General features: G+C 41.6%; 1 protein-coding gene and 1 pseudogene across 5 annotated transcripts in view; one reads left to right on the forward strand and one right to left on the reverse strand.

Moving 5' to 3' along the window:
* ABL2 (ABL proto-oncogene 2, non-receptor tyrosine kinase) overlaps nucleotides 1–14,038 on the forward strand; it is a 128,907-nt gene that overhangs the window by 2,274 nt on the left and 112,595 nt on the right. The gene's annotated exons all lie outside the window — the stretch shown is intronic.
* LOC112613587 lies at nucleotides 4,937–8,895 on the reverse strand (annotated as a pseudogene).

A 14,038-nucleotide genomic window follows, 5' to 3' on the forward strand; every position in this document is an offset into this window, starting at 1 on the left:
ATGATAGGATAGTGAGGAGACATCTGTCAGGAATGAAGCATCATTATGAGTTGGAAGAAAAAGATCATAGAGCAAAAATTGGAAGAGTCGAGTTCTGGTTCTGGCTCCACCTGGCTGGGTGATTTTAGTCACCATCTTTGGGTTTCTTTATCTGTAAAGTGAGGAGGTTGGACTGGATGATCTCTAAGATACTTTCTGATTTTAAGATTTTATGATTCTAATTAAGAAGCAGTAGAAAGAAAATTTTGATAGGCTGGATGGGACTGGGTTATGGAAAATCTGGCACAGAAGTTTACATTCGTTTACCTGATTGGCTAGTCTTCACCTGAAAGACTGGCCTTGAGTGGTGGCAGTGGAAATAGGAGGAGTAATTTCAAGGGGCCTTTCATTCATTCAACAAACAAGGGGTTTTTTTGAGCACCTATTACATACTGGGTTGTGGGAATGTTGCTGTGAACATAACAGAGTCCCTGCCCTTTGGAACTTAAAGGACTTTATGATTTGATAGAGGATGAAAGAAGAGAGATCACTTTGGAGTATTTGTTAAGGACATGAACTCTGGACCCATTTTTCCTGGATTTGAAACCTTGCTTGGCTGCTTATGAGCTTTGTGACCTGGGACAAGTTATTTAACTTTTTTGTGCCTTGGACTCTTCATTTGTAAAGTGGTGATAATAATAGTATCTAGTATTAAATGAATAGTGGCTGGGCACGTAGTATGAGCTAAATGTGTGTTAGCTGCTGCCATTACTAATACTACTGTTATTATTAAAAATAGGGATAATTCAGCTGGGTGCGATGGCTCATGCCTGTAATCCCAGCACTGTGGAAGGCTGAGGTGGGTGGATCACGAGGTCAGGAGTTCGAGACCAGCCTGAGCAACATGGTGAAACCTTGTCTGTACTAAAAATACAAAAATTAGTTGGGCATGGTGGCACGCGCCTGTAGTACTAGCCACTCAGGAGGCTGAGACAGGAGAATCACTTGAACCCGGGAGGCAGAGGTTGCAGTGAGCCAAGATCGTGCCACTGCACTCCAGCCTGGGCGACACAGCAAGACTCTGTCTCAAAAAAAAAAAAAAAAAAAAAAAAGGGATAATTCAAAGATGACACCAGGATTCAGAACCTGGCTAACTGGAATGATGATGATTCTATTGACAAGTTTGGAAGTTAGAAGCTGATTGAAAAAATGGGAATAGGGCAAGTTTATTGCCAAAGACTAGTATGAAAAGAAAGAAATTAGCAAATAATATAGGAAACAAAGATGAAGTGAGTACTGTTTTTTAGACAGATGAGTTTTAAAACTTTTTTTCTGTAGATCATAGTTTCTTAACCTTGCCGGCATTGTTATTTTGGGTTGGCTAATTCTGTGTTGTGGGGGGCTGTCTTGTGCATTGTAGGATGTTTAGCAGCATCTCTGGACTCTACCCACTAGATGCCAGTAGCACCCTCTTTTTGCCCCTTACTTGTCACAAGTAAAAATGCCTGCAGACATTGTTCAATCTCTTGGGGGGAGTGGAATTGCCCCTAGTTGAGGACACCACTTAGAAATATGATAGATTCTGAACTGAATGAATGAATGAACTAGATTCATAAGCTTCTCAGTGGATGTATCATTTGACATTAACATGGTAAATCTAGATGCTCGAATCTAGTGTACAAATTACTGTCTTGAGTATTAGCACATAATTTCGTATATGAACGTTAGGTCTGTTAGACTCCTGAGTTTTTTTTTGTAGGTTTTAATGTAAGCCAAATAATACATTTAGTTAATCAGTAAAAAGGTACATGCATTATGGAAATGGTTTGTCAGAGTCCAGGACTTTTCTTTCTTTAGCTAAAATGGTCATTTTTCATTGTTAATAATATGTGGGTAAGCTGTGGTGATAATTGGCCTTGCCAAAAGTGATTTTTGTGAATATACTTTAGAAGGAACAAAATAGGACCATTTTTGGTATGAAAGGAGTGAGTGCTGTGTGACTTTTCTGAGCTCTGCTATTTTTTTTTTGTAAACACTTACTTTTATTTATGTTTTATTTTAGAGAAAGGTCTTGCTCTGCCACCCAGGCTGGAGTGCTGTGCTGCGATCATAGATCACTGCAGCCTTAAACTCCTGGACTCAAGTAATCCTCCTGCCTCAGCCTCCCGAGGAGCTGAGACTACAGGCACATGCTACCACACCTGGGTAATTTTTGTATTTTTTTTTTTTTTTTTTGTAGAGACGGAGGTCTCACTATGTTGCTCAGCTGTTCTCAAACTCCTAGGCTCAAGTGATACTCTGCCTCAGCCTCCCAAAATGCTGGGATTATAGGTGTGAGCCACCGCGAGAGGCAAGCTCTGCTATTAAACCTTTTTGGTGAGCTGATGTTTTGTGACTAATAATCTAGGGTTGAATACTTACTTGTCTGTATCACATATATCTTTTAACAGTTGAATAATTTTACTTCAGCTCCGTCTCTCATTTTCTAAAAATTCTATTAAAATTTAACATTAGGCTGGGCACAGTGGCTCACACCTGTAATCCCAGCACTTTGGGAGGCTGATGTGGGTGGATCACCTGAGGTCAGGAGTTCGAGATCAGCCTGGCCAACATGGTGAAACCCCGCCTCTACTTAAAAAATACAAAAATTAGCCATGTGTGGTGGCGGGCACCTGTAATCCCAGCTACTTGGGAGGCTGAGGCAGGAGAATCCCCTGAACCCAGGAGGCAGGGTTTGCAGTGAGCCGAGATCATGCCACTGCACTCCAGCCTGGGTGACAGAGCAAGACTCCGTCTCTAATAAAACAAACAAACAAACAAAAAACCTTAAATTATGAAGTTTGGAATAACAAAAATTTTTCCTTAAACTCATTATTTTAAGTGATCTGATTTATTTATTTATTTATTTTATTTTGGATCTGTGTTTTTTTTTTTTTGTTTGTTTGTTTTTTGTAGTGAGGTAGGGTCTCACTCTGTTGCCCAAGCTGGAGTACATTGGCGAGATAATGGCTCACTGCAGCCTGGGACCTCCCAGGCTCAAGTGATCCTGTCACCTCTCAGCCTCCTGAATACCTGGGACTGTAGGTGTGTGCCACCATGCCTTTCTCTCTCTGTCTCTTTTTTTTTTGGTAGAGAGAGAGTTTGCCATGTTGCCCATGCTGGTTTTGAACTCCTGGGCTCAAGTGATCTCCCTGCCTTGCACTCCCAAAGTTCTGGGATTACAGGTGTGAGCCACCACACCTGGCCAGTAGTTCATGTGGAATGAAGGCTGTCAGCACCCCAGGTTGAAAACGATACTATGGAAAGGACAGGAAGGCTGTTGCAAGGGAATTTTAATTATGGTGACTTAATAAAAGAACTAAACTTCATTTTTAATTTTTATTTATTTTTATTTTTTTCTTGAGCACCAATCCTGAAGACTAAACTTTTAAAAAGAAGTCAGCTGTTAGATTTTTATTAACCTCCAAATCTGTGTAAGTTATAGATGTGTAGTGGGGGTCCATATTTTTAGCAAAGTAGTAAGTTGTGATACAGATTCTGTTATTGTAGCCCACTTGGCAGTAAAATTCCAAGTAAAGTGATGAAGTCTGAAGTTTCTCCGTAAGGGTCTTCAGCCTGCTTTATTCAATAGTTTATTTATTTACTTAGGTGGGTTTTTTTTTTTTTTTTTTTTTTTTGAGACAGGATCTTGCTCTGTTGCCCAGGCTGGAGTGCTGTGGTGTGATGATAGCTCACTGCAGCCTCAAACTCCTGGCTGAAGCCATTCCTGACTCAGCCTTCTGGGAAGTTGGGACTATAGGTGTGTGCCACCATGCCTGGCTAATTTTTAAATTTTTCTGTAGAGACGGGATTTTGCTGTACTGCCCAAGCTGGTCTTGAATTCCTAGGCTCAAATGATTCTCCCACCTTGGCCTCCCAAAGTGCTGGGATTACAGGCATGAGGCCCTGCATGTGGGGCCTCATTTCTTTTCTTTTTTTTTTTTGAGAGGGAGCCTTGCTGTGTCTTCCAGCCTGGAGTGCAGTGGCGCGATCTTGGCTCACTGCAACCTCCGCCTCCTGGATTCAAGCAATTCTCCTGCCTCAGCCTCCGGAGTAGCTGGGATTACAGGCAGCTACCACCACGCCCGGCTAATTTTTGTGTTTTATTAGAGATGGGGTTTCACCATGTTGGTCAGGCTTGTCTTGAACTCCTGGCCTCGAATGATCCACCCACCTCAGCCTCTCAAAGTGTTGGGATTACAGGTGTAAGCTACTGTGCCTGGCCTTTTTTGTTGTTGTTGTTGTTGTTTTAAAGGTATTTAATTCCTCTGAATATCATCTTTAAAGGACCTGACTTGATTTTTGTCAAAATAAATCATAAGGTGTAACCAGTCTGTGGGTTCTTCATGAGTTTCAGGCCAGGCGCGGTGGCTCACACTGGTAATCCCAGTACTTTGGGAGGCTGAGGCGGGCGGATGACAAGGTCAGGAGATCAAGACCATTCTGGCCAACATGGTGAAACCCTGTCTCTACTAAAAATACAAAAATTAGCTGAACGTGGTGGCGTGCACCTGTAATCCCACCTATTCAGGAGGCTGAGGCAGGAGAATCACTTGAACCTGGGAGGCAGAGGTTGCAGTGAGCCGAGATCGTGTTACTGCACTCCACCCTGGGCAATGAGCAAAAATCCTGTCTCAAAAAAAAAGTTAGACAGGCATGGTGGCGGGCACCTGTAATCCCAGCTACTCGGGAGGCTGAGGCTGGAGAATCACTTGAACCCGGGGGGCAGAGGTTGCAGTGAGCTGAGATGACACCACTGCACTCCAGCCTGGGGGACAGGGCGAGACTCCATATCAAAAAAAAAAAAAGAGTTAAGTGTAAGGCAGTACACTGACCTCCCTATGAATTTTTCACGGTACAAACTTTAACACTTTCCGCAGAGTATCCTGTTCGTCTAGGCTTTTCATAGAATGTGAAGTTAATGGCATGTGATGTTACTTAGCGTAATCTGCTAAAAAGTGATCGTCTGCTTGGAAGAAAAGCTGTGGGCTGCAATCACACATCCAAATTGACAGACATCTGAATGGATTCTATATAAAAAGAAAAGATTTGTGTCTTCTGGAATATGAATATCCACTTTTAATAAATTCAAACAGATCCTGACATAAACATCATGGATTTTACGTGACCCATGATTTCATGGATTCTTGGCACCAAATCTCTGGGCATTGTATAACGCAACCCACTGCAGTAGGGAGGAAACAGCTTGAAAGGACACTCCTGGTAGGAAATACGGGTTTTTTTTTTTGGCGGGTAAAATCCTCTATGGGAATAATTATCAATTAGAGGATAACCTGTGAAAAACTTCTCTGAGTGGTTTAAGTTTAAAAGATATTACACTGAATTGCCAGTATTGATGAAAACATAAGTGTCTGTCTTCATGATGTAGTTGACAATGGGGCAAAACTCAGTTACCCACCTGAATGCCATAATAGGTTGTTTTTGTGGTTTGTTTGAGACGGAGTCTTGCTCTGTCACCCAGGCTGGAGTGCAGTGGTGCGATCGCAGCTCACTGCAACCTGTCTCCTGGGTTCAAGCGATTCTCCGGCCTCCGCCACCCAAGTAGCTGGGATTACAGGCACATGTCATCACGCCTGGCTAATTTTTGTTTTTTCAGTACAGATGGATTTTCACCTTATTGGCCCGGCTGGTCTCAAACTCCTGGCCTCAAGTAATTCACCCTCCTTGACCTCCCAACGTGCTGGGACTACAGATGTGAGCCACTGTGCCCAGCCAGTCTTTAAGGTCAGGTTTTTGTATGTGTCTAAAAACTCTTGTTGGATTACGTCACCATAAAGAAGATGTTAATCCTCTGAGGACAGTGCTAACAGTTTGTCTTCTCTTTTAGCCTGTTGGCCTAATAAGAAAAATGTAAGAACCTCATATCCCCATCGAGACTTTTTTCACCCCAAGGAACTCTAATGGCCTGTCTGACTTTCACATCTGAGGGGTGGGAGGTCACTAGGATAACCAGAATTGGATTTTGATGAGAGCACTTTGAATGCTCTCAAAGTGTGAAGTAAAAGCCTCATCTGTAAATTGGCTCATACTTGTAAAAGTACGTCCAGTCTACACATTCTGTCACATTGTAGTGGGGAAGACTGAGAGGTACCACATCAGGAGGAGAGTCAGGAGCGGCAGTGGCAGGAGACCCCATGTGAGAGATCTCAGTGGGAAGGGCAGTCTGGAGAGCCAGGGCCATCCATAGCAGCTCGGAAGCTTGTGAACTGCAAGTTCTTCTTGACTGATTTCTTCTGAGTGAAAAGACCTTCAGTTTCACCAGTTGAACATTCAGCAGTATGTAGGTGTCAACAATAATGCTACTAAAAACCAGGCTTTCAGATTGGCTTAAACTTCTGCCATATACGGCTTATAAAACACACACCTGTAGAATTTCAGAAGAGATTAAAGCACAAGCTGAAGTTTGTTTTCTGCATTCCATGCTTTAGTCAAAACACTCAAGATTTGCTGTGAACTACTCCATAAATAGAAAAAAAGACATGGTTTGGTAATTTCTTCCTTGGTAGTAGATTTTCCTGACAAAGCAACCACCTCCTAAACAAGGCACTCTCCTGTGTAGCACACACCCAGCTCGCAAGTGGCAGGCAGCTGGTGCTCAACCTGCTTTAAACAGAAAACAAAAACCAAACCAGAAAAACCAGCATCCCCCCACCATTGTATGTTTTTTTTTTTTTTTTGAGACGGAGTCTCGCTCTGTCGCCCAGACTGGAGTGCAGTGGCCGGATCTCAGCTCACTGCAAGCTCCGCCTCCCGGGTTTACGCTATTCTCCTGCCTCAGCCTCCCGAGTAGCTGGGACTACAGGCGCCCGCCACCTCGCCCGGCTAGTTTTTTGTATTTTTTAGTAGAGACGGGGTTTCACCGTGTTAGCCAGGATGGTCTCGATCTCCTGACCTCGTGATCCGCCCGTCTCGGCCTCCCAAAGTGCTAGGATTACAGGCTTGAGCCACCGCGCCCGGCCTGTATGTTTTTATTCTTCTTTGCTTCAGTCTCTTTCAAAATAGGGAATGATGATAATATTTGTGTAGTTTTTAGAGCTTTTGAAGACCTTTATGTCTTTCATCTCATTTGACCTTTACAAATACTCTGAAATAGGTGAAGCAGGTATTAATCTTCCCATTTTGTAGATGAAGAGGAGTTTAGAAAATTAAGTGACTTCTTGAGGTCACATAGCTGTTAAAGGATAGAGCTGGGACTGATAGTTTTGTCTCCAAGTCTTGCCATAGTGTAGAGATTTAGAGAATGTGGGTTTTAAAATCAGTTATAATTGGATATAAATCCTGCTTTGTGTCTGACATTGGTACATGGTTTATCCCTCACAACAGGTTGTTGCAATAATTAAATGATAAAATTGTACGAGACTCTTAAGGAAGTGCCAGGTACTGTGGTGCTTAATAAATATCAGTTTTATTGTCATTATTTACCTCAAGATGATTGTGAAGATTATATGAGTTGTATGTGAAAATGTTTTGTAAACCTAAGCACTGCCATTGTTACTGCGATGGCATGCCAAAGCGTAGAATTGCCTTAGCATTTATATTTATTACTTTATTTTCTCTTCTTATTAAGTTACTCTTATTAGAGGATTTTCAGAAAGCAGTAAAAGGTAAGGGAATTTTGGGGATCTGAAATCACAGGAGAATCTGAAATCACTTTAGGTCTACCTTCCTTGTAAGGTAAGTCATACCTTCTCTAGACCATTTGTCTTTGTCTTAGGGATTGGGTGTCAGTATATGTAGTGCATGGTTCTTACAGACATCTTTTTCTTCCATCAAATAACTTAAACCAGAAACACTGGCAAATGCAAATTTAAAGTTGATAGAGACTTCATTCTAAGTTGGCCCATTTGTTTGCTGGTTAATAGTTAATGACTTTTTAAAATGACTTTGTTGTAACCTTCTTTATCTGACATCCTTTAAGACCTTTTTTTTTTTCTTCTCTGTTTTCTTCTTTTGTTCTCTTCTTTTTTTCTTTTACCTCTGGATGTAAAGTTTCTTCTTAAAAGCTTGTTTAGGACAGGCATGGTCGCTCACGCCTGTAATCCCAGCATTTTGGGAGGCCGAAGCAGGTGAATTGCTTTAAGCTCAGGAGTTCAAGACCAGCCTGGGCAACATGGCGAAACCTTGTCTCTACAAAAAATACAAAACCTAGCCAGGTATGCTAGTGTACACCTGTAGTTCCAGCTACTGGGGAGGCTAAGGTGAGAGGATCACTTGAGGCCAGGAGGTTGAGGCTGCAGTGAACCATAATCATGTCACTGCACTCCAGCCTGGGTGACAGAATGAGAACCTGTCTCAAAAAGAAAAAAACTTGTTTAGTACGATTATCTTCTTGAAGTTGTGAGTCAAATGGGCTTTTTCTTAATATGGCACTGCATATATAGAGACTTCAAAATACTTCAGAACCTTTTCAATGTTAACAAATGTCTTTTGGACTAGGTAAATATGTAGCTACTTCAAATCATATAGAACAGTTCTGAAACTTGAGCGTGGAGAGCTTGTAAAAGCAGATTGCTGGGTCCCACCTCCAGGTTTTCTGATTTAGGGCTGAGGAGTAGCTCAATAATATGCATTTCTGGCAAATTTTCAGGTGTTATAGGTGCTGCTGGTTGGGGACCATGCTTTGAGAATCCCCTGGCCATGTGAGATTAAGAAGAGTACTTGGCCTGGCATGGTGGCTCACACCTGTAATCCCAGCACTTTGGGAGGCCAAGGCGGGCGGATCACAATGTCAGGAGATCAAGACCATCTTGGGCAACATGGTGAAACCCCATCTCTACTAAAAATACAAAAATTAACCGGGTGTGGCAGCGTGTGCCTGTAGTCCCAGCTACTCGGGTGGTTGAGGCAGGAGAATTGCTTGAACCAGAGAGGCAGAGGCTGCAGTGGGCTGCAATCACACATACCACTACATACACTACGAGATCATACCACTACACTCCAGCCTGGGCAACAGAGCAAGACTCTGTCTTGAAAGAAAAAAAAGAAGAGTACTTGGTCAGAGGTGATTCAATGACTGTCAGAAAACAGGATGTAATGTACTCTCTTCAAAACTAGTTCAGAAATTCATTTGTTCCTAGCCTGTTAGTGTCCACATGCAAGTCACCACAGTCTTACACCATTTTTTTGGTGGTTTATCTCTATAAGTTCATACATTAGAGGTCTCTTGAGAGACACATTTTTGAAAGAATCTGGAGTTACCAGGGAAAGGGGAAGTAGGAAACAGTTCTGCTGATTCATTCTTGAGCAGATTGGGCTTCAGTTCCTGGAAGAATTAGGTAATGAAATAATTGGCATTTATTGAGGGCTATGTGCCAGTCATGTTCTGAGTACTCAATATCTGTTTTTTCTTTTAAAACTCGTAAAACCCTAGTTGCTCAAATTAAAAAATATTAGAGACCAAAGAAGATGGGATGTCTATTTGTGATTCTATAGTTTTGGTATATGATGGTACCTAGTTATCTTTTAGAATATGTGTGTGTGTAGTTATACATATGTATGTATACATACACAAAGATTTTTAGGCATTTTTTACCCCATCTGTCTTGACCAGTGATGAGGTTTTCAGACTGGTAGGCCAGGGTTAGATTGTATGTGGCTATGGATTGAGTCTTAGATATATATGATGGTCTAATGAAGGAGAGGTAGGCACTCACCGTACCATTTGGAATCTCATGGTAATGTTGAACTACTGTCTTAATCTTTAGGCCTAGTGTTACTAATATTTTATTTTATTTTATTTTTGAGACGGAGTCTTGCTCTGTTGCCGAGGCTGGAGTGCAATGGCGTGATCGAGGCTCACTGCAACCTCCACCCCCCGGGTTCAAGCGATTCTCCTGCCTGAGCCTCCTGAGTAGCTGGGACCACAGGCGTGCGCCATCACACCTGGCTAATTTTTGTATTTTTAGTAGAGATAGGGTTTCACCATGTTGGCCAGGCTAGTCTTGAACTCCTGATCTCAGATGACTCATCCACCTTGGCATCCCAAAGTGCTGGGATTACAGATTACAGGTGTGAGCCACCGCACCCAGCTGAGCCACATGCTGAGCGGCCTTTTTTTTTTTTTTTTGAGACGGAGTCTGGCTCTGTCACCCAGGCTGGAGTGCAATGGTGCTATCTTGGCTCACTGCAATCTCGGCCTCTTGGGTTCAGCCTCGATCTCCTGAGTTCAAGCGATTTTCCTTCCTCAGCCTCCCACAGAGGTGGGATTACAGGTGCGTGCCACCATGCCTGGCTAATTTTTGTATTTTTAGTAGGGACAGGGTTTCACCCCGTTGACCAGGCTGGTCTTGAACTCCTGACCTCAAGTGAGCCACCCGCCTTGGCCTCCCAAAGTGTTGGCATTACAGGCGTGAGCCACCACACCTGGCCTCCAATGATCTCATATTAGAATCTATGTAACTGGCCAGGCGAGGTGGCTCATGCCTGTAATCCCCAGCACTCTGGGATGCCGAGGCAGGTGGATCATGAGGTCAGGCCTTCAAGACCAGCCTGACCAATGTGGTGAAACCCCGTCTCTACTAAAAATACAAAAATTAGCTGGGCATGGTGGCGCACGCCTGTAGTTTCAGCTACTCAGGAGGCTGAGGCAGAAGAATTGCTTGAACCTGGGAGGTGGAGGTTGCAGGCCCAGATCACGCCACTGCACTCCAGCCAAAAAAAGAAGAATCTATGTAACCACATAATATATTTAGCTTATTATTGCAATATGCAACTTATAAAGACCTTTTCCCCCAAGTAATATGGCAGGAGAATTTTAAAAAAATTTTAGCTTAACACTCCAGAGCATTTTCTGTTTTTTTATTCATTTATTCTATACTAATTGCCTATGTTGATGGCTCTGAGAGAATTTTTAGATACAATTTAGACAGAACTGCTATCTAAAAGATTGTTGCTGATCAAATAGATGTTGATGAACATCCTTACGAAACAACTAAAAAGAGATTTGTGTGTCTGTGTTTGTGAGGATTTTTTGTGCAAAAACTCTTGGTTACCAATCATTGCCTTTTTGGATTGAGTGCATAATTTCAGTATGTAAATTTGTTGTCATTATACTAATTAAAACATTCTGTAAGTATTTTCATATGAAATTCACTCAAATAAATGCATGGATAAATACACATTAAATATATTACTATCCAAAGTTTAAACTTAGTTGCTTAAAAATATAAAAACAACACTGAGCCTTTTTCCCACTTTGCTTGTTGCTGTAAATGTGCTGATTCTGCTGTGATAGAACTGCCGGCTTCTCCATAGTGAACTCTGCCAGCATTGGCTTTTGATCCAGCAGAACACTAAAGCTGGGCAGGCCCAGGCCATTTGTATTCTTGGGTTTGCTTTCTAGGGAGAAGTGTTCAGAAACCTTTCACTTCATGCGGATAAGGTCAAAGAAAATGTTCTGGAGCTTAGTATAATATGTAATACGTACACATGCAATTTTGTTAACATGTTTCTCTCTGCGTGTTAATTCCAGCAAATTAAAATAACAATACTGAGTTAGGACTGAAGATTACCACTTAGCATTTTGTTTCTAGGTAATTACTAAGAAAACATTAAAAAAAAAACCTGACAATACTAAGAAGTACAATCTATCACTCATCTGTTCCTTATAGGAAAGAAAGGTTGATACACAAAAGTTTTTGTTACAGTAGCCTTCTTTTACTTATTTTGAAATTGGCATTTTTCTTTTCTTCTTCTTCTTCTTTTTTTTTTGAGACAGAGTCTCACTCTGTTGCCTAGGCTGGAGTGCAGTGGCACGATCTCAGCTCACTACAACCTCTGCCTCTGAGTAGCTGGGATTATAGGCGTGCGCCACCACACCCGGCTGATTTTTGTGTTTTTAGTAAAGAAAGGGTTATGCCATATTGTCCAGGCTGGTTTCAGACTCCAGGCCTCAAGTGATCCACCTGCCTTCGCCTCCTAAAGTTCTGGGATTACAGGCATGAGCCACAGCGCCTGGCCATGCATTTTTCAATTACATAAAAATATACAAAGGTATCTCAAGGTTAAAAAAATAATAATTCAGAAGCATATAGACTAGACATGAAAGTACCCTTTGACATTCTTGGCCCAATACATATTCTCTTTTTAGAAGAAACTACTGTTTGTGGTTTGATAGGTGTTTTCCACACCCAGCCATTTCAGAACTTTCTATGTATTTACATATATATGAGTATATATATTAATACTTCTCTTGCTGTTTCATAAATGGCATTATACTGTATGAATTTTCTCCCCAGTTTTTTTTTTTTTTTTCTCGTAGACCGAGTCTTGTTCTGTCGCCCAGGCTGGAGTGCAGTGGTACGATCTCTGCTCATTGCAACGTCCACCTCCTGGGTTCAAGCGATTCTCCTGCCTCAGCCTCCCGAGTAGCTGGAACTATAGACACGTGCCACCACACCTGGCTAATTTTTGTAATTTTAGTAGAGAAGGGATTTCACCATGTTAGCCAGGCTGGTCTCAAACACCTGATCTCAGGCAATCCACCCACCGCGGTCTCCCCAAGTGCTGGGATTACGGGCATGAGCCACCATGCCGGACCCCCAGTTTTTGTGTGTGTGTTTGTCTGGAAGATCTTTCTATTCCAGTGTTTGTAGATTACTCATCCTTTTTGACAGCTTTATAGTGTCCCATCCTCTAGCCATATATTTAACCACTTTCTTACTGATGAATACTTGTTTATAAGATTATTTAAATCTTCTCCATCTTTCCTGTGTTTTTTCTTTATATTTGTAATTTGAATCCATCCGAAGGGTATATATATTTGAGCCTGGAACCAACTTAATGTTTTTCCATCATATTAATTTATGCATAGTCCATCAGTTCTCCACTGATTTGAAAAGCCATATTTATCATATATTATATTCTCATATATATATAGATTGTTTTAAAACTCTATTGTTCCATTGATCTTTGTCTCCTCCTGCACATTGTTAATATACTATTTTAATTATTGTAAGCTTGTATAGTGTATATGTATATCTGATTAGTTCCCCAATCATGTTGTTGTTCTTAAAATTTTATTTAGATGTTGCATCTTTTTTTTTTTTTTTTTGAGATGGAGTCTCGCTCTATCACCCAGGCTGGAGTGCAGTGGCGCCATGTCAGCTCACTGCAAGCTCCGCCTCCCAGGTTCATGCCATTCTCCTGCCTCAGCCTCCCAAGTAGCTGGGACTACAGGTGCCTGCCATGCCTGGCTAATTTTTTTGTATTTTCAGTAGAGATGGGGTTCACCGTGTTAGCCAGGATGGTGTCGATCTACTTACCTCGTGATCCACCCGCCTCGGCCTCCCAAAGTGCTGGGATTATAGGCGTGAGCCACCACACCTGGCTTAGATGTTGCATCGTATATCTTCCAAAGATCTTTAGGATTATGTTGTTAAGATTTAGGAGATTTTGATGGTCATTATGTCAAATTATAGGTTAATTTGGGGGTCAATTGACATTGTTTCATTATTGTGTTCTTATGGCCAAGAACATGACATCCCTTTGCCAGTCCAGGCAAATATTTTTTTGCCCCTCAGTAAAAGATTTTTCATTTTCTTCATCTTGTTTTTGGACATTACTTGGTAGGTTTATTAGTGGACATTTTATGATTTTTGTTTTAAGTGTAATCTTTCCTAATTGCTTATTGCTAACATATAGGAAGCCTTGATTTTGTATGTCCATCTTGAGTCTAGGTTTGGTTGCCTTACTTGTATTGCATCTAATAACTTTGTACTGATATTTTTATTTTCTTAAAACTGATATTTCTAGAGAGTTTTGTTTTGTTTGTTTAAGAGATAGAGTCTTACTCTGTCACCCAGGCTGGAGTACAGTAGCATGATCATAGCTCCCTGCAGCCTCCTGGGCTCAAGCAATCCTCCTGCCTACAGCATGCCAAGGTACTGGGATTACAGGTGTGAGCCACCATGCCTGAACTCTTTTTAGTTATTTTTACCACAATAATACATGCAGGCAGTTTTAGAAGTCAAAGAATATGACAAGGTTTAAAATGGAAAAA

The sequence above is a fragment of the Theropithecus gelada genome, chromosome 1 (assembly GCF_003255815.1).
Source record: "Theropithecus gelada isolate Dixy chromosome 1, Tgel_1.0, whole genome shotgun sequence".
NCBI lineage: Eukaryota > Metazoa > Chordata > Mammalia > Primates > Cercopithecidae > Theropithecus > Theropithecus gelada.